Genomic DNA, 21,536 nt, shown 5'->3' on the forward strand with positions numbered 1-21,536 from the left:
GTAAGCCTGTGGGGCATGGATGAAAGGATGTATATTTCTGATATCCTCTCTTGTAAATGGGTGGGTTTTTTGGTGGAAGTGTGCCAACACTCAGTTCCTGAGAAGCAGAGGCCCAAGAAAGTCTGGTCAAAATATTTAGAATTATATCTTTATAAGATGAGGTCTGTGAAAATGAACAAAGTTTCCTCACCAGTGTTACATGAATAATCACTGCAAAGTAATAGTGGAAACCTACACCTTTTCCTCCTAGGAAAGGAGGGAAAGATTAATAAGAAACATTGCCCTTCCAACAGCAAAAATCAAAGTTTTAGTACCAGACTTCTTTGTGTCCTGTTTTCCAGTAGTTCTGCTACATTTCCCACAGTACACTGCTGGGATTTTTTATTTTTTATTTTCGCTACGCATGCTCACACATCTGTTGCACATGTGTGATCAACCGACTAGATTTTTGAGCCAAATGTCCTGTTAAATGGACAGAGTGGGCAGAGCATTCCTTTGAGAGTTAGACTCTGCCTCTGGTGGATTGCCTCCAAATGCAGTGGTGCAATAAAGAAAAGAAATCTGCTCATTTGAATTGCATTGAAATGAACTGTGTCCTCTCCTAAAATACCATATGGTAATGATCCCTGGAGGTATGGCGCATAACACCTAAGTCTGGCAGACTCCACTGGAAGGCTGTAAATGTCCCTGTGTATTCAGACTGTGAAAGGCAAGATAGTTGACAAGAAGCATGTCGAGTAAAACAAGAATCCTATCTGATGTCTCCCCAATCAACTCGAAACGAAAAGAAAGTAGATTAAACAAAGAAATCCTAGCAGTCATCTTGGAGAAATCCTTCTTCTCCCATTAAAAAGCCGTTCTTGGATCTCACCTCCAGTAAAGTGAAACCGTATGGAAAGAAAGCTGTTTCACCTGAGCAGTAGCCAGAGTTTCTTTGCAGCAAATTATCTCAATAAGACTCAAGTGTATGTCTGCAAAACAAAATGCAGTCTTCATAATCAAACCTCCACCAGAGAGCAGATGGACCAAGTAACCGGAGACGCTGCGGCGTGCCTCTGCTTTGGCTAGCACTCTCAGTGAACCTGATCCTGCCGCAGGTAGTAGCTAGTGACCTGCACACCATCCTCAGAAGTCTCTTGAGGGACACACACACACCACAGTCTTTTCTGGTGACGAGAAACTGAGGTAACATTGGGGACGAGATGCTGTAAAGTCTGTATGAGAAGAAATAGAAAAGAATAGCATATTTTGTCCCCTAGAGCAGTAAGGTACTGCTTATAGAAATTAAGAGAATGGGACTTAGCTACGATAAAACTTCAATAGCCATTGGTGCCTTAAAAATTTCCATTTATGTCAACAGCTCAATTCTGGTCTGTTCTTTCATTTTTCTTGAAAAGGAACACATATTCCACTAATTTGGTTCATAATCAAATATACTTATAGAAATAATATAAGAAATTCCTAAACACATGAAGCTATTCCTGTTTGAATTTTTCCTATTCCTTTTTTAAACACTTTTTCTATTCTAATAATTTGATCATAATGGTGTATATCTATTAATGGGGTAAAAGAATTCGTGAAAGTAACTTCTGAATTCTCACTATTCTTTTTCTAGAAGTTTTGACAACTAAAGTCCATCCATATACCCAAATTTAAGTACTGGCTTTATAGACTTCCTTGGGACTTTTCTGAAAATTTAAGTTTTATTTTTCCTATCAAATGTAACTTTGCTTTTGATTTCTACAATTTCTTTGTGATTCGTTTGAGGAAACTATGTTATTATTTACAAAGCACAGTGTGTAACAGGATAATAGTAGCTAGGACATTTTAAGCAGTTTTATCTTAGTTTGTAGTAACTCATTTAATCTTAACCATAATCTAGTACCGTAGGCATTATCCCTGTATTATACAGATGTGGAAATTAAGATTTAGCGGAATTCTGAAACATGCCCTAGGCCAAACATAGGTGGTAGAGTTGAGGTGTAATCCCATTTTCTGTTTCCAGAGCCAGAATTCTAAAATGTCTATTACACCATCATGCTGGAAGAGTGTTTGGTTTTATATGGTTTTTGAAATCCAGACTCTAGAATTGTCATTTCAAACATGTCTTCTCTACATTTTAGGACCATCAAAGGAGAAAATTCTATTTACCGCAATACATTCATAGTTGTTTTAAAAAAAAAAAAAACATGTGTAACTCAATATTTTTACTTCTTCAAATATGGATCTTTCCCATCACGGAAGTAATAATCTACTGTCTTTAAATTCTGCCTCTAATATGATTATATAAAAAGTTTAACTTTCTCTTCAATTTTTTCTTCATGAGAAGGAGACAATTTCCCCTACTGTTATCAGAATTATCTTTTTTCCACAAATTTCTAAACCAAGAAAGTATTTTGCTAAAAGTAGAGGTCTAGGAGTACAAATACATACATAGATTTTGTTTTAAAATATTTTGAGAGAACTAAGTGTGTTTGATTGAAGTCTTCATCTCTGTAAGGGCTTGCCTTGTTGGGTGATTTTTACTTGAGGATCTCTATGAATATCGAGATCACAAAAATGGCTCTTGGAAATCATGTAGCAAGCAACTGACATTTCCAGTCATATCCATAATGCAGAATAATCCTCATAATATCAACACAGATGTTTCTCTTTTTCATTAACCATAATATCTTCAAATTTGATACTGAAACACCAAATAAATGTCAGCCCCTCTTTGTTGTTGATAAAGAGAACATTGGATTCTGAGGCGGTACTCAAATTCATATATTACAACCCTGTTTATTGTTTCAACAGAGGAATTCTGAGCACAAAGTGTGTGGGAAGAATATTTATCTTATTTTTACAGATCAGAAAGCTGATGCATAGAGATTAAATTATATTTATGAGGTCAATGAAAATATCAACAGAACTGTGATGAGCCAAATCTGCATTCCACAAAAAGTCTAAAAATAAATTATATTTCTAAGTGATATGTAACTAGCATTTTAAAACATTGTATAAAGTACTCTTATAGTCATGCCTTTCATTTCAGCTTTAATTTAGGCTATCTATATTTTATTAGATTCACAGGAAATTACCAGCACAAGTTTGCCAAATGATATTAGAACATAAAGTCCAAACATATATATATATATATATATATATGTATATATATATATATGACTTTTATATATATGATTTTTATATGTATTTCTTTTTTATTTATTGTATATATGTATTTCCTTTTTAATTTACAGGGTGTGTATCTATGAAATGCACAGGATCATATGTGCTAAATAAACCTAAAAGTACCAAATTTGCCTTTAGATAGGGACAAGACTGCAGAAATACAAAATCTCACATTTTTTAGCTTTATTGTAACAGCTATTTTCTAGCCGTTTTAATAATGCTACTAATTGTCATGGATGCAAATTTCAGAGTCGCTGTATTTCTTTTGGGATGTTTTATGTCTTTCTTGTACTAATGTGGATTCTTAAGATTCCACAGAAGCTTGATTTGTCCTCCTGGACCCTCATGTCATTAATCCCCACCTCTTACTGAACTTAAGTACAACTGTTAGGTATGTTTTGGTGAAAGCAAATAGCAGTCTCTCCCCATTAGCATCTGCAAAACTAAGAAAAAGGCTCCTGATTAGGCACATGAGCATGGTCCGATAATAATCTTGAAAATTCTCCCTGAAATTTCACATTTGAATTAAATTTAAGAAATTAACACAGCAGCTCTCTCACCACAAGCATGTGCGCACACGCACACACACATACACACACACAGAGGAGAGATTGAGAAATAAGCAAATAAACGAAAAATAAGGATTTTTGCAGACCCTTCTCAGATGGATGCCTCAGAGACTAGAGTCCAACTGCCATTTCTCCAGTTGCACACGATGTGTTGTATGTGAAAACAATCATACATAAACAGGAATTTGAGCCCGACAACACTTCTTACTTTCTCTTCCACTCTCCTCCCTTCTCAACATCCTTTTACTTCCTAATCTGCCAAGTCAAATGGTAAGTCAGGAGCAACAGCCTACAATTAGCTTTTTTTCAATTAAAATGTAGAGTTCAAAGTTGACTCCAGAGTGAGTAATTGCTTTTGAAAACCACAACCAGCAGGCAGCTGCCAGATTATTACAACAGTTTATTTAACCTCAAAACATCTGATCAATTTTATTATCTCAGCAGAAGGGAGATATCCTGGAGAGTAGGATTTACAATATACTACTCATCCTAGCTGTCTGAGAGAATATAAAAATTATTCAACACTATAAATACCCTTGTGCCATCACCTTGCTGAGAAAACAAATTCAAATCACACTTTCTCCATTGGAAAGTCAATAGAAATGAAGAAACTGAGTGCAAATCTTCGTGACATCACTGGGGTGGGAGTGTGGGGAAGGGGGCCAGGAACAATCCACAAAATTACAAGGTTTAAAAACATTCAAACATCCGGCTCATGATGTTTGGAGTTTTTATTCATCCAGAAAGAAGACACAGAGAGGGCTGCCAACTTCACCAAAACAAAGACTATCACGTTTCCAGGATCCTGATTTGGCTGCCTCCACACTGCCGAACTTATTTGGAAATCTGCTCTGAGGCTCCAGAGAGATGAAGGGAAATGAAATGTTCATATTACACAAATGGGCTGAGCAGCCCTCAGAGCTCCCGCCTTGTTCAGCAGAACCAGGGCACGCAATGTAACCCTTCTTGCCCCCACGGAATGGCCTTGGGATTCCTCCCACTTCTTCCTGACACTCCTACCAGGACTTCCCTACAGATCTTTGCATTCCATCTCCCCCACTGCTCCTTCAAGTCCAAGGGAACCTTCCACATGAAATAGGTCGGGTTGATTATTTCACCCTTTACAAAGAGGCAATATTTTGTAAGAATATAGACCCTTCAGCAATTGTCCTGGATTTCACTGTCAGCTCTACCATTCACTAATAGAATAATCTTGAGCAAATTATTTCTCCGTTGCTCAATTTTCTCATCTATAACCTCATGGCTTTGTTGTGAAGATTGAACAGTTCTGTGTTGAGTGGTTAGAACCAGGTGTGGCACATTGGAACTGCTATGAGAATTTTAGCTGTTTGTTTTTAGCATTCACTCAGGATATAGTCTTTAGTTCCCTTTGGCTCTGAACCTCAACTGTTGGACAGTTCTATCTGCCTCAGGCCCAGTTCCCAGCTCTTGGAACATCTCATCATTTAGCCTGGAAGAAGAGTTCAAATAGCTAGCTACCTGGGCTATTTTTGTATCTTGACTTTGGGATTATAACAAAGCTTTAAAACGATCATCTATCTCTCATCTTTCTACCAATTTAACCACCTTGAACAATCCCAGATAGACCGAAAATACAGATAACCCTCAACTGTAGTCATCTCCAAAATATACCATCATTCACAGCCACAGAGGAGAGTTAGGTAAGAATTACCGTCACTGCATCTGAGGAATGTGAGTATTGCATTTTTCCTGTTGATTTCTGCAACTGTTCACTTAAAAGAAAAACAAAATTCAAAGATCAACTTAGAAGTTCATGGGGAATAAACCACTGATTTCTATAATAAGACACATCAGTATCCCAAAAAAGCATGAAGACATTGTTAAAAATGCTTATTCTGTTTTAGTTTCTGATTGTATTTGGTTTATTCTCCAATCCCATTTCACTCTTCTTTCTAGAACCATGTTAACATATTGGATATCCTTGAATTCCTAGGGCTTCTGGTTTAATACACAATGTTTTGTGTATATTTTAATGTAAAGTGCATTCATTTAGGACCTCGTAATCATTAAAGGAAAGGTTATTGATTTAAAAAGATTTTGATTCATTCTATTACATGAAGCATTCATTAGTGTTCTTACAATATATTTGTGTTGTTTTATATACAATAATTTGTTGCTTTTAATTACTATAGAGTACTCCAGAGTGTGTCGTCATAAGAATTTTACTAACCACCTGATGCCTGCCATTTAATTAAAAAAAAATTAATATCGTGTTGTTAATCTCATATTTGATCAACCTGATCTAAAGTCACAGTGATTCTGGTAATTCACAGGGAATTTTTCCTCCAATCTTTTACATAAGAGTTTCCACCTGAATTAGTAAGACAAATGATTCTTTCACTTTCTAGTAAAGATACACTTAAAGAAAAAGCACTTTTTATTTTGAAATCTAACTGTTGGGACCCAACATGCTTTGTTGATAAAAGTAAATACTGTTCAGAGACACAGAACGATATAAAACATAGACAAACTTTGTGGGAAAAGGCCATGAATAAAACGTAATTAATAAGGCAGCCATTTTTGAGCCATCTATAGCATTTAAATTATAAAAAGATAGGAAATGCACAAGATTTCAAAAATGTTCAAATTCCTACATTGCAGGACTTTGCTATAATGTGATACTAGAAACAATTTAAATGTCTATCAGGAAACTGGAGTCTAAATAAAATATGGAATTCTATGGAACTGTAAAAAATGAAGTAATTCTGTAAGCACTGACACAGAAACATCTTAAAAATACATTGTTAGTGAAAAAAAGAGTCACAGAAGAGGTTTTTTTTTTTAATATGACTCCTTTTTTGTAAGAAAAGGGAACATACATGTATAATAATGTGTACATATGCAGAAGAGCATGTGCTAGAACGTATCTGGGAAGATACAAACTGCACAGAAAGATAGCAAAACCTTAGAGACAGAGAAAAAAATTACCTTTTAACTTTTGTCCTTCAGTACCATTTACGTATGTTTGATTGTTTACGACATATATTAATTCCATACTAGCCTTTTCTAAACATAAATAAAAGTAAATAAAAGTGACTTGTGAAGAAGGTTGGAGACTGATTTTATTTACAAATGAAGTAATGAAGGAGTCCACCCAGAGACAGAATCACTGAGGTGGGCAGAAGCAAATTTAAGAAAGGAACAAAAGAGCAGATCAAGAGATTAAGAAGTCACCCTTGCCCCAAAGAACTTATTAAAAGGCAATATAAAGTCAAAATAACTTAGCTATTTCCACACTGACGCATCATTTGCAAAGTGGTGGTATTTTTTTTTATTGCAATGGAAAAGAAATATTTTTTAATTCGGTCTAAATAAAGTAATAATTTTCAGTGAACTGAGAGGTTAGGGGAAAATTCTTTTTTGACTACTGATGCTGACAGGAAGGTAACTGATAAAGAAAATCAGTTGAACATGTTTTTCAAATAGTTAACATCCTAAGAAATTAACGTCTTGCATTAAAAGATATTTGAAATAATATACATGTGCTTTTTTTCCTTTGACAAGAATGATGTAAATTCCAGTTTAAAATATATTTAAGCAATAAAAAGCTAATATCATCTTAGTTTTTGAGAAATAATTTACCTTTAACTTTTAAAATCATGTTTTAATGTTCAGTGCTTCAAAACAGATTATAAATTATTTTGATTTTTTCTCCAAATATTCAAAAATTAAAAGTTCAAAACAGAACTTGGCAACTTATGTCAAAATTTAAACTGTATTTCAAATTACTTACAAGAACTTGGAAAAATGTAAGAAATTTTAACAGAAATATGAGACAATTAGAGGTAAATGTAGAATCATCCATATGGGAATGAGTAGTACTTTTTATCCTTGAGCAATTTCCATTTTTAATTTTCCTAAGACAGGAAGATGTTTTTTAAGAATTCAACATTTGATTTTTTAACTGTATAATCAAACCAGTTCTCCAGTGGAAAAGTTTATCTTAAATGTCTAGGAAAGAGCTCATAGAAAGCGGTAGCAGGCTTACAGGTAAACACTGGAATCATATCCATGGCAAATAAAAAAAGCAACAACAAACGTAACAAAATTTGGTGATACATACTCAGTATAGAACCAAGATGTTTTATGGTGATAGGCAATGTAATTGTGTGGATTCTCTGTCTACACGATGATTTTAAATTCTGAACTTTTCATGTATATAGTGAAAATACTAATGTTCTATTAGTGTATACTACACTAAATTTTCTTAGGACAAAATGTCTTTGCTTATCAGAATATTCCTTAAGATTTCAATGAGAAAAATATTAAGAGAGTATGAAGTAAATTCTAGGAATTTGAACTTCAATCTTGCTTTTCTACTGCTTACCAGAAACAAGGCAACTGAAAGGAAGTATTTATGATGTTATACTCCCTCTAGTGGGCATTTTTTAAATAGAAAGTTCAGCACCCTCCCTGCACACTGCAATACACTGTGAGCTCCAGGATTCTCATGATCCTGAATGGGGAGGGTCTTTGCAGATTGTCTAGTCAACAGCTCCTGGGAAGCAGGAACTGCTTCGTGTCGGTTCTGTTTCACCCCCTCAAGAAAGCTACTGTTTCTATTTTAGAGGAACTACTGTCAGCAAGTTATGTTTGAGTCCAAATTCCAGTCTTTGTAACAAGGGGTTAACAAGAGGTCTTTTTGGACCTCTTGAAGAAACTGGGAAAAGTATACCCTCTTTTCCATTTTTCCCATCTTCAAGTATATTTAGAAAGTGGCTCACTGTCACAGCAGATACTAAACAAGTGCAAAACAGTAGTGTTAAGAAGTCATTTAAAAAATACATCGTCTCAGGCAGGAGTAACAAAGTAAGAATGCCCTATTGATAATCTGTAAAATCACAACCTTAACAGGGTTATTTTACTTGCCACTATATAATACTGTTGCCCGTAATACTCCAAACGGAGTATTATACCCAAGACCAAAGAGTTTATGAGGACAAATATGTCCAATAAATTTTTAAGTTTTTAAAAAATATTCATTTCACTTTATATGAAACTACAAGATTAATTTCTATTAGGTGGAAAAGCTAGTGCGACTTATTATTTTTATTAATCCACAGTAGTAGAGGGGGTGTGTGTAGAACCTAAAAGACCTCGAGGGACTTATAGTCCAAAGGGAGAGTAAAAATGTCTGTGGGAAATAACAGGATTTAGTCACACAGTAAAGGAACTTAAGCCATACCTATCCTACATTTACTCAAATTCAATTCCCCAGTTTCAAAGATTTCACATGGAAATTCCCACCATTATGTTGTACGCCCCTTGAGCAGGAAAATCCCCCTGCCCCTTTGCCCCTCTGAGCTGACACAGAACCTACAACTGAATAAATGCTTACGTCAGGCTTTCTGTTGATGAAAATGTATCCCCAGGTTCAATGCTTGGGGTCACCAATAGGTTCTAACTCCCCTTGATACCACATTATAGATTAACCTGCTTTTCAGGGAATCTGCTGCTCATGGAACTGTTTTAGGAAACTAGGTGTGAGGAATAAGCTTAGGAATTCCCTGAGCTTGCACCTATGGGTTAACAAGGCATACAAAATAGAAAGCCACAGAATGTATGCATCCAAGATTAGGTAATCAGTGCAAAGGTCAAAGATATGGGAATACCAAAGCCTCAGGATGAAAGCATCAAAAATGGGGTTAACAGGATTAGGTATGCAGAGCAGAAACTCTCCCCCGCCAACTTAGTACAATAGCAGAAAGCTGCTTTTACAGGAAGCAAGGACCAAAATAGGTAAACAGAGGTGTAAAGGAAGCAGGGAGAAGGTGCCCAGAGCAAATTAGCAAAAGAAAGGTGCCTTGTTGACCCTGTGGTAGCCTGCTCTTTCTTATTCCCTAGGCCAGTTTAGGTTAACAGAGGTGGGGCTCATGTCTGTGGTAAAGAACCTTCTGCCCAGGGCCAGGATTTTGTTTTGTACTGACCCAAACCCCTAACACCGCATATCTTCAAAACACCCTTTTCCCCACTGACAGGAGTTAACGTTCACCTTTTCATTGTCTCTTTGTGCCCGCTCTCAGGCCTGCAAGCCTTCTGCTCCATAATAAAAAGGATCCTTACTTGAGGCTGTTGTCTCCTCCCGGACATTAGCCTCTTTTGCATTTTAATCCTGCGTTCTCTCTTGCTGGACAAGAGAGAACTCCAGACTCAAAGTCTGTGACCACTAGGGAGAGCAATGAGAATTAGGACAGGTCTTAGGGTGTGTCATGGTGGGGAAAACCTTGGCAGGCAGGTGGTTACATGACTTACATAATTGCAAGGGTGAGGGAGCAGGTGAGGCAGAGGAGAGGTGCTGGGATATGGACAGCTAGATGGTAGGGAACGACTGGGTAGACTGGATATTGTGGGCACACACTGATGTCTGTACAACCACACAAAGGCACCGAGTAATCTAAGGCAACGTTTTGAAAGGGAGGGCCTACGCCGATGGACTCCATCTAGTTCTGTGTCCTTCACCTTGACCACACCTCCTCCCCTTGAGTAACCCCCCCCCCAACCTGCCTAACAGGACTCAGACCCTTCCCCAGCCAATCGGCTGAGGCCACAGCCATTACCTCACCAACTGCCCCTAGGCCCCAATAAAACCTTTGTCCTTTTGAAACTCGCTCTCTCTTCCCGGTATCTCACCGCTGCCTTGGTGCAGGTAGGGGATTGAGCTGGAGCTAGCTCGAATAAAGGCTCTTTTGCTTTTGCATCGGACTCAGCTCCCTGGCGGTCTTTGGGGATCACGAATTCTGGGCATAACAGTTTCTCCAAGTATGGCCTGGGATATCCACTACAACATCCACCTGCAGTTTTTACAAACACAATTTCCAAGATGAAATCCAAGACCTATTCAGTATGAACTCTAGGAATGTTGCCTGATAAGCAATATATTTAACAAGATCACTGCTGATTTCTGTACAGATACTCAAGGGTAAGAATCTTAGCACCAGGGATTTTAAAAACCTCTACACAGGTCCTTACATAAGGATGAATATGCAAGGAATGGGAATGGGGACAAGTAGCCTCTCAAATATCAACTACTATGGGGAAAATCATACATAAACCTTTACAAATCCCTTAGAAATTGCCATTTGGAGACAAACATGCTCTCTCAATGAGATTTCCCTGCTATGTGGCAAGAGAATTTATTTTTTTGACTAAGCACTAGATTACAAAATTATCTAACATTTGAATACCATACTGAAAACATTTATCTTTAAAATCTAGAACTACCTTGGGCTTGCAGAAATTGTACCCAGAATCCCCGGGCAAAACAGAGACTAGCTGGGATATACTGGATAAATCAGAGAAAGTGCCAATAAAATGAAAAGACAAATTTATTGATTAGTTCATTTACTCATATTGGGCAGCAACTCTATATTCGGTGTTATGCTTAATGACAGGAATATCAAGATCGTGAGTGAAATTAGTGTGATCCTAAGTAATGCAAGTTTGTTTTACTTCCAGAAAATACACTATGAAAAGTTATAAAGCTAAGGTGAGAAACCTCTTAACAGATATTTTATCTGTGAATTGATACTGTAATACGTATTAAGAATTCTAATTACGTGAAAGAAAACCATAGGGACAACTAAGTGGAGATAAAGAGAGGAGTTTTCATCATTCACAGGTGATAAAGAAGGAAGTAAGCCTATTGTTCTATAGAAGTGATTTATTTATTTTAAGGTGTCATGGCTTTCTGGCCTATTTAGTTGATGTTATTAGTTATTTAAATGTTTTATAGTTATCACCCACTTTCTTGTAAATCTGGCATATGATTCTAAGAAGTGGACTACTACGAGGACTACTTGCATGAATATTGGGTCTGGGGGCTTGACTGTCTTCTATGTTCCTTGATTACATGTAAATGCATCATTGCCCGAAATATACTTGACAGCCAATGTATCCATCAATAATATCATATAAGCCACAAAATGTTCTTACTGTGCCATACTACCGTGGAAAAAAATATAAACCATCACTGTTTTAGTGCACTGCAAAATGTCAGCAGTTCTCTGGTTTAAAGGCAATAGAAAAAATTTAAAAAAGTTCCTAACAAACATCATGCATCTCAGGAGAAACAGTGACAGAGTGTCCAGAGTGATCATAATTAAAAACACATTCTCTATTCTCAAGGAAGTCAGCTGCAGGAGCATTCAGAGAGCTATACGAATTTATGTTTTTATTTGCTAAGCACTATTTCAATCATAAACCCCAAAGAGTATTGACACAAATTCCCTTTTTGCTCTAAGTGCATTTTCAAATGAGAGAGAACATTCTGCAATTGATTTACATAGAAATACTTCATGTGTGCTTAAATCCATTTCTATTGACAGACTCTCAATATTCTGATGTCTAAGCTTTCACATTGAATTCCTAATTCTGCACGCAAGAGCAACTACACTTCCCTCTCAACCCTTTCCATTTACTTTCCCCAAAATCTGTGTGCCATGAACTTGAATCAAAGAGTCCCTCGTGTCTATAGCACTACTTGGCTGTGGCCTTTCCAACATTAGATAAACTAAACCGTGGCCAAATCACCAGTATTATTTTGAGAATTTGTCCATATGTCATTTTTAAATTGAAGTAATCTATGAACAGACGATGGGACTCTTGGGGAAAATAAAAAGAAAGTTTATCTTTTGATACCTTCTACCTATTGCTAGTTCTTTTTACCATCTGTCTCCTACCTGCAAAGTCCCATTGCCCTGCCACACTGGAGAAACTAACATAAGTCTTTAATCAAACCTTCTCTCTCTGCTACATAGGGGTAGGAATGGCTTAGAACAGTGATTCTCGAGACAAGGTAGGGAAGAGGAGAACAAGAGATGGTAAGAATTTTGCATTGTTCTAAAAATTACGAGTTAAAAAAATAATAAAATAAAAAGTCATGACTACCTTTGAAAATATTTTCTTTTCATAACAATTTCAGAGAGCAAACTTCAGCCAAAACTTCTTTGCTGGTATATTAGTTTCTCATTGTTGCTGTCGTAAATTACCACGAACTTGGTGCATTAAAATGACACAAATTTATTACCCTCCAGTCCTGTAGGCCTGAATTCCAACATGAATCCCCAAGAGCTTAAATGAAGGTGTTAGAGGGCTATGTTTCTCGAGGCTCAAGGGGCCAATCTGTTTCCTTGCCTTAATCTAGCTTCTAAAGGACATCTGCCTGCCTTGTTCTGTGGCTCCTCCTTCCCTAAGAAGAACACTTCAGTAGCCAGCAGTGCCACATCATGATTATTGGGCCCATCCATTTCATGTAGTGTAACATATTTAAAGTCGACTTTAAATAAAAACCTTTTTCAACTTTTTTTTTTTGGAACAGAGAGAGACAGAGCATGAACAGGGGAGAGGCAGAGAGAGAGAGGGAGACACAGAATTGGAAACAGGCTCCAGGCTCGGAGCCATCAGCCCAGAGCCCGACGCGGGGCTCGAACTCACGGACTGCGAGATCGTGACCTGGCTGAAGTCGGACGCTTAACCGACTGCGCCACCCAGGCGCCCCTAAAAACCTTTAAAAACCTTAATTTCATCTTCAATCCTAATTTTCTTCTGCCATGTGACATAATACATAATATGGTTTACAATGTAAACATCTTTGGTGACCATTGGTTTTCTGGCCACAACTAGTGATGATGGTTGTAACATGGTAATTATTAATCACAGAAGAGGTGCTCCCTTTAAAGGGAGATGCAAAATGAAAATCAAAAAAGTGGTGGGGCATCAAGTATTTAACATCCTCAGAGGGGGACCAGGTTTGGAAGGCTGGGCAACTAGCTTAGTAATAAAAATAACTGTTCAGGACATGATTTGATTGGGTGGGAAAGGTACATATATTTATGTGGGAGCTTAGATTTTAGCCTTAAATCTTCAACAGAGGACTCGTGTGCCTTTGTCAAAGCCACACTGTCTGGAGACCAGTTCCCTTTGTGAAATAAACATTTGGATCTGAGGGGGCCTAAAACAACTAAAATAATCTCAACATGAAAATAAATAATATAGCTTTGGATACTTCCCAGCCCAGGAGTTTGTGCTTTAAAGAAAATGAAACCTTTAAAATTTGTGTCAGCTAGTCATTAGGGAAAGTACTTCTTTTTTTCAAATTTTGTACATATGAAGCACACCTATTCCACTGCTGAGGCTATGTGTTAAATCTGAGAGAAAGCAATTCTTTACTTTCATATGAATTGCTTCCTTCATGGTTTTGATAGTTACTGACCCACCTTTCTTTATTTTCTCCTTCGACTAGACTATAAATTTCTCAGAGAAGCATCACAGAAGAACAACAATGGTCACAAATACTAATACCTACAGAAGCCAGCCAATAATGATGAGGATACAGAGTATGAGCATGAAGGAGTAGTGGGCTTATGGAAAATTAGAACATGTACCCCAACTAAAAAGGAGTAACTGTTGCTCACATTGAGTTTACTTGCCTTGCAAAAAATAAATAAATTAATTAATTAAAAAGTCCCTTATTGCTAGATAGCTACATTTTTTATGACATTTTCCAACTTTCAAACATGGGTAACTCTTTTAAATTTTAATACAAATATGAAAAAAAAAAACCCATACCCATGGGTTAAATCCAGCCAGAGGGCTTCCAGTTCATAAACTCTGGAGAATTTTCTAGTCCTTATAAAGCTAAATGCTACCCAACGTCACTCAATATATGAGGTATACATAATAATGCTCTCTCATGCTTGTGAGAGAGAACACAGTTGTGTACTGAGTAAAGGGTTGAGCTATTCCAGCATGAAAATATGACTTAATACCTTCAAATGCTTCTCCATGTTGTTTGTATGATATCATATGAATTATAAGAGCCTTTATATCAAAGCATAAATTAAGTCCTTTGAAAGAATAGTATGAGACATGGGTGGGAGAAAAGATTTGGTCTGTGATTTTCACAATAAAATGGTCAATGCTGAGAGCCTGAGCATCATAAAACATTTAAAATCATACAGTGCTAAATGCCCTGTTTTAAATGTCAGTGTCAGTAAAATAAGTAACAAGAGCATTTCACAACTTTTGTGACAGAGGAAAGGCTGCAAAACACACACACATGCACACACTACTGTATGTATGCATGCATGCATATATAGAGATAGAAAGATGTATATTGAATTTGTTATTACTAATGAAATGATCGGTGTACATTGAGTTCAAAACAATAGCAAATTCTACCACCAGGTGGAGCTTAGCTTCCATTAAAGCAGCACGTATATAAAACGATTTCAAGAGCTTGTTTGAATTATTCGTATACCTTCAGAAAAGAGTGAAGTAAAAAGTAAACTTCAAAGGAGACTGAGCTTTAAAAGCCTGTTACAAATGCCAGGTATCGAGGACTTTAAGCATTTTTCATGAGAGTGCACAACTGATCAGGTGTTCAGGGGCCACTCATAAATGATTTTGACAACTGACTTCCTTCCTGCTCTTTTCCTTTTCCTTGTATGAGAATGTTGTTAAATTCCTCAACATTGAAGCACTCTCTTTTAAAAATCATAGACACCACCATAATAGGACCTAAGAAGTAAAATTAGAAAAAGAAATAGCTTATACTATGCAAAAGCTGGACTGTTTATTTTACACACCAGAACATGTATTCTCCATTAGGTGAAATTAAATTTCAGCACATAGAGTATCTAATGCGGTACCTGAAATAGCTGGTAATAAAAGTTACTTCTGCCACAGTTGCAAATGAAATGACCATTCCATGATTAATCCCTAGCAAGTCAGTGTTCTACATGTCTATGAAATGCTCATTGCATATTCAAAGCATATCTAGGGTCTGTAGAGCAGCCAATTATAAATTGAGATATGGTGTTCGTCCTCAAATTGAGGAGAAAAAAAAATGCTATACAAATAAGCATACCTGACTCGGCATGTGAATTGTCATGAATTTGCACCTTGTAAGTACCATAAGAATGGAGAGGTCAGGGAAGGTATGCTGACAGAATAGAAACAGGAATTAATCTGGTAGGAAGGATGGGGATCGAATCAACAGTGGACAGGTGACATGTTTCTGATAAGAGCAAGAGTCAAAGTGCACAGCCGGCGTGTGCTCAGGAAGGCAAGATGTCTAATTCCACTGCAGGTACGTTTTGGCCTAAAGGATAGAACCAGACAGGAAATAGGTGGACTAAGATGATGGGTCCTAGTGAAAGACAAATGGTGGATTTACTTGCTAGAAAAAGTAGGTAGAGCGTTACTGAGGATGGTGGGTCAGTAATTCAGAATGAGGACAGCATCATCTATGTGGCTTATTGAAGGGAAAGAAAATCTGGGAGGCTTACTCAGTATTAAGTACGTCTGCCTGCCGAACTTCTTTATACCTGCAACCAACATTTACTATTCTAATTTCAAAGAAAAGCGAGACGTATAAAACGTGTCCTCTATTTTTAAGTTGTCTAGTGTTAAAATACTGTAAGTTTTGTAGTGGTGGGTCAGTACTACATAAGTATAGATGCAGAAGAGTGATTCAAATGTGTATAAAAAGATCTAAGAATAGAGCATGCCAGGCAGTAAGAGTGCGTTCAAAGGTGCAAGGCAAAAGAACAGTGTGATCAGGAAATGGTAAGTGGTTTCCTGCCATGTGTGGCATATCAGGCACGAGTAGCTTATAGCGATGAGGACACAAGCCAAAAGGACGACAGAAATAAGAGAGCCTAGATTTGATGGATAATTCAAAGAAAGATATGCAAGTTGCATAAGGAACAACTGTGGGATAAGGTGATACCAAAGGACCCAAACCTCCCAAAGAGTAATGTTCCTGAGGAGGACAAGAGAACTTCAGGTTTTTGTTTTTGTTTGAAGTTTAACTAAATAATAGTTAAGTCCAAGGATAAAAGTGTTTTTCAGTAAGCAGTTGGCGGTTCACGTGATATCCGTTGGGTGTGGGAGGGGTTTGCGAGACATCAGAAAAATGCGCTGCAATGCGTGGCATTCGTCATCGGCATCCCTCATTTAATGCTTAATATACGGTAGCCAGGATTACTTGAGTAATTCGTGTGTCTTTTGCTCTTTGTACTTTTTCCTCATACTTACACTTACAGATAGTAGCCTGGCTTTATGGTTCCTTACTTCGGGGATTTCGGAAAGGGGGAAAGCAGGAAGAACCTAAAATTACTGGTGCAGCTGGTTCTGGTGTAAAAGTCAAACTCCATTAGAATTACTAATGATCCTTGGGTAAGGGGAAGAGAGGAAGGACCTTCGAGGCCAGAAGACAAAAAGAGAGATCTGGAGATGGAGAAGGGGGGTGATGACCCTGAGAGGACCGTGAGGACTAACCGCTGAGGATGAGAGGGACAGTTATGATGGTCTGATGCTTGACACCCAGGGTCTTCCAACATCCATGAGAGAAGAGCCTGAATGATGCCTGAGGTTGACTTCTAGCCTAACCCCCGAGGACTGGGGCTTGACATCACAGATAAACAGATTTTTTAAAAATAGGTTTTGTAGACACATGAATTTATGAATTGAAGATTCCAACACGTTACATAGGCTCCGATGGATTCCTAGATATCACTTCATCTATGTATTCCATCTCTCTTGCTAAACAAGACTGTACATTTCTCAAGGGTTTATATCCCAGCAGATAAAGGCTTAATTAAAGGGTGTTGATACTGTTGAGAGTCTGAAATTAAATTTCATGCCTGAAAGGGACCTTACTTTACAGGTTACTGTTACATTTAATGAAAACTGAAATTAGCCAGATAGGTAAAACTTTCATGCTTAGCCTCAAGGAGATTACATCTTCAAAGTGGACAGAGATGTATAAAAAGAACATTTCAATAAAATATGTGATCAGAAAGTGAAGGTATCCACCGGTGCTACACGAATACTGGCAAAGGAGGAAGTGCTGCCTTGTGTGAAAGCCCAGGGAAAGAATTTAGTAAGAGCCTAAGTGAAATCATCAAGACTAGGGCAACAATAAGACCGAGAAGCCTCTACCTCAAATGCTTGAATTTCTCTCCTCTGAACCCATCAATACCTAATGATACCACTTATTTCACATTTACTGTATCACTTTCCATAGTCAAAATTTTCATTTGTTTTTCTCACTTTTCCAGGAAAAAAAAAAAAAAAACATTTCAAGGAGAATAGGAATCCTGCCTTTCATCTCTTTATACAATTTCCACAGCACCTAGAGGTCTTGAACATAAGAGACACTCAATTAAGGGACCAGCATTTGGTCTGCTCTGGCGTTCTCACTTTACTGACCAGGAAATACACCTCTGTTGTTAACGACTACCTCTGACAGCTGGCCTGAAGCCCACAAAGTAATGAGGATAGAAACAAAAACTTAAACCCGACTGATCAAGTAGACTCTCAAAAGCTGCACTGATAACCACATTTATCCTTTGTCATTTCTTATTCTAACTTATAACATTTCTTACTGATAACTTTTAGACCCTATTGATGACAAGAAGCATAGGGGGAATTAAAAAAAAATACAGGATTTGGGAACTGGCAGTGCCACTTATGAGTTGTGTGATCTTAGGAACATCACGTGTTCTCTGTGAGCCTCAGGCTTTTCTATAAAGTATAGATAACTGAGTTCTCATAAAAGTTATATCAGATATGTAAAAATTATTAGGAGAAGACTAAAATGCGACTCAATGGTAATTATAACTGAATAACTGTCTCTAAGATCCTCTTCTACTATAATAAAGATCACAGCAATTTTAAAAAGAAAAAAAAAGCAGAGTCTTTATTTTACATACTTTACCCTTCATTTGTGTTACTTTGTAAAACTGTCTAATTTATTCAAGTCTCGTAAAATATTTCTCCCAGTTAGATACGGTATTTTGGGGAAGAAAAGACCATTTTCTTAGTGTTGCAAGTTAACCATGGCTAACACTAAAAAATCCAGACGTTAGGAAATCTGACATTCACACTCCTTTATGTTGAACTTGTTGGACACATTGAGCTTTTCTCTTGAAGAGAAGGGATGATAGTGCTATCACCCACTCTGAAGAGGGTCTCATTGGGAGATAAGACATAAATCAGTCCTTCAAATGAAGATGTAGCTGAGGGTAGACACGGCTTGCTCTCTGGTCTAGGAATAACTGGGACCAGACACCCAGGAATCGAGTGTTTCTGATAGTGAGCCAGTGGAGACAGGCCTGATGTGACTGGCAAAACCTACCTTGGCTTCTCGCTGGTAGCAACACATATCCCTGCAGCAACAGAGAGATGACTGCAATGTTGGGGAGCATCCAGCCTCTACCTCCTAGAATTGCTCCTTGGTTAAGCTCTCTGAGTGAGCTAGAAGAGCATCCAAGACTGATACCCTGGATACAAGGACAGTCCCTCCTCTGGGGCTACAGGAGGACACACAGGAACAGTTAAGACTAGAACCAGCAGGACCCAGAGTGGTTTTCTCATGACCATCATTAGGAGAAGTTACAACATGGCAACACAATGAAAAGAGTAAGAGAAACTGAGGGACTTATTCTAGAGCATTCATGAAATTGTAGGGAGTATGACTTTGAGTCAGTGTAGCCACTGGCAGAAACCATATGAGTTCATGTTTTAATAACATGGGTTTAAAAAAAATAATGTAAAATCATTTTATATCAGGGGCTAGTGAGGTCTCTATTACTAAAGCTATACAATTACTTAAAAATTGTGTTGGATCTGCTTTGCCAATCAGTATTGTTAATTATGCATAATTACTATATACAAATTTGTATTTGTTATATTTGAGTAGGTACAATATATTTTCTCTATTTTCCCAATTTATTTAAGATAAACTTTGCTAAATCAGTGAGAGCTAATATGCTAATCTCTAGAAGTTCTTCTTATATGTGCAGAGGCCAAGCTCATGCTGCAATTGTTTGAGAATAATTCTTTCAAAAAAATGTTGACATGAAAAAATATATCCATTTTTTTCTTTGTCTACATTCTCTCCCTACATGCACACGTGCACGTGCACACACACACACACAGAGAGAGAGAGAGAGAGAGAGAGAGAGAGAGAGAGAGTCAAGATGAAATTAATAGAGATATCCTAATGGTGATAAACCTGTTCAAAGTTTAAGAGGAATTAAACTTAGGGTAATCTTTCTTAAGGGGAAGTTTTACATTTAAGTTTTAATTCTAAGTGAAAGGAACTAGAGAGACCACAATTTTCAATTCATATGCTAGAGAGACAGTTGGAAGAAGAGTATATATATCAAAAAAATACTAGTGGAAAAACCCCCAGTCTACCAAAGTGTCATTTACTGTAGTCACAGATTTATGCAGATGGGTAGAGGGTGATTCATTATCAAGGGTAAAGATAAATAATTTACATATCCTATATATTTGGTGGGCCAAAATAATTTAAAGCAGTGGCTTCAGAGTTGAAAGTTTGTCTGATAGTAAACAACTAAAAGTTAGTGAAATAAAAATGAAATTCAATTTAGGCAACATATATAAGTTTGGGGAAAAATAGTGTTATGTATAACTGCACAATTAAACCAGATCTTTTAATATCCATGAAGATTCTCAAACTAAAGCCAAGGATATTTGGTCTATAGTTGTTTCGCCCTGCTATCTTATTAAAGCATATTACACTTATCTTAAATTCCTGATTCATGGTAAAATTTATGGATATTCCCACTGGGATACTCAAAATTCTTAATTTGTTTACACATTTTGGCTTCTTTCCAGATTTTATGTGAACAGTCACTGATCCAAGAAACAAACAGGCGGAAATGTCTTTGAATAGCATTCTTTTACTATCAGGTCATACATACCTCCATTCAGTAAAACAGGCAACGAAATTCCTGAACTGGGCAGTTCAATAACACATTTTTAAAACTCAAGAGAATGATCTTCCATTCAAACAAGAAAAGAAAAAAGGAACTATGAACTTAACAGGGTCTTAAAAACACACACAGGATGGAAGAGAAATTCCTTCAAACTATTGAAAAAGTTAGTAACATGCAGATTTTATCATCTATTTCCTTCTCCTCAAAGGGATGTTTTGTTATCCACTTAGACTGAAGAGCTTGCTTTCAACCAAATTAAGGGCTCAGATGCAAAGAATAAGAAGGGGGGGGGGGGGGAGAAAGCAAAACCTCACATACCAACAAACCAACCAATTTCAATAGCGCATTTTATAATGAGGTAGAACAAAGAACAAAATGGATAGCTCCAGAATGGCAAACCTCCAGAAACCTCATTCAGTTAATCTTCTAGATGCTTTGCCAAACCTTATCCAAATAACCCAATTATTATAGTCTACAGACTAGTGGAAATTCTTACAAAATTGGCTTCCTTCTGGAATCTCAAATCATGTCTCCACTCGGGTCAGAAAGATCACTAAGAGTGCCTTGTTGAAGTTTTTGCCCCTGGGCTCAACTGCAATTTTGCAAAATGAAAAATGAGGGAATGCCTCCAGGTAAAATTCTGGATGCAGGTTTAGATTTTGTTAAAACCTTAAGTACAGAACAGCCCCTTCCTAGTTGTAATCTAATTCCCTGAAAAACTGTCTGAAGTAGACTCAGAAATTCTGGATTCCCAAACTCAGTTTGGCTTTCAGTGTGTGGAGTGATCAGGAGGCCTTAATCTCTGCATATGCCTTTTTGCAACTGTCACAACACAAGGCTGATACAGACCTACCTCAAAGAGACCCTGCAAAGATTAATTAAGGTTAAACTGGCAAAAAAAAAAAATAAATAATAATGCATTTGACAAGTCAAGCTTTATCCATGCTGCTAAATAGACCCATATGTTTTAAGAACTGCTCAGAGTATTTGGTAGTATCTTCAA

The 21,536-nt window shown here is 37.1% G+C and overlaps 1 protein-coding gene across 1 annotated transcript in view; it reads right to left on the minus strand.

Moving 5' to 3' along the window:
• Positions 1-17,934: 17,934 nt before the first annotated feature.
• The window catches only part of CRPPA (CDP-L-ribitol pyrophosphorylase A), a 332,720-nt gene continuing 329,118 nt past the window's right edge, over positions 17,935-21,536 (minus strand). The window contains exon 11 of the transcript XR_007150469.1: positions 17,935-17,944. The gene's annotated coding sequence lies outside the window, so the exon portion shown is untranslated. The remainder of the gene's footprint in view (positions 17,945-21,536) is intronic.

This window comes from Prionailurus viverrinus, chromosome A2 (genome assembly GCF_022837055.1).
Source record: "Prionailurus viverrinus isolate Anna chromosome A2, UM_Priviv_1.0, whole genome shotgun sequence".
In the NCBI taxonomy this organism is placed as follows: domain Eukaryota; kingdom Metazoa; phylum Chordata; class Mammalia; order Carnivora; family Felidae; genus Prionailurus; species Prionailurus viverrinus.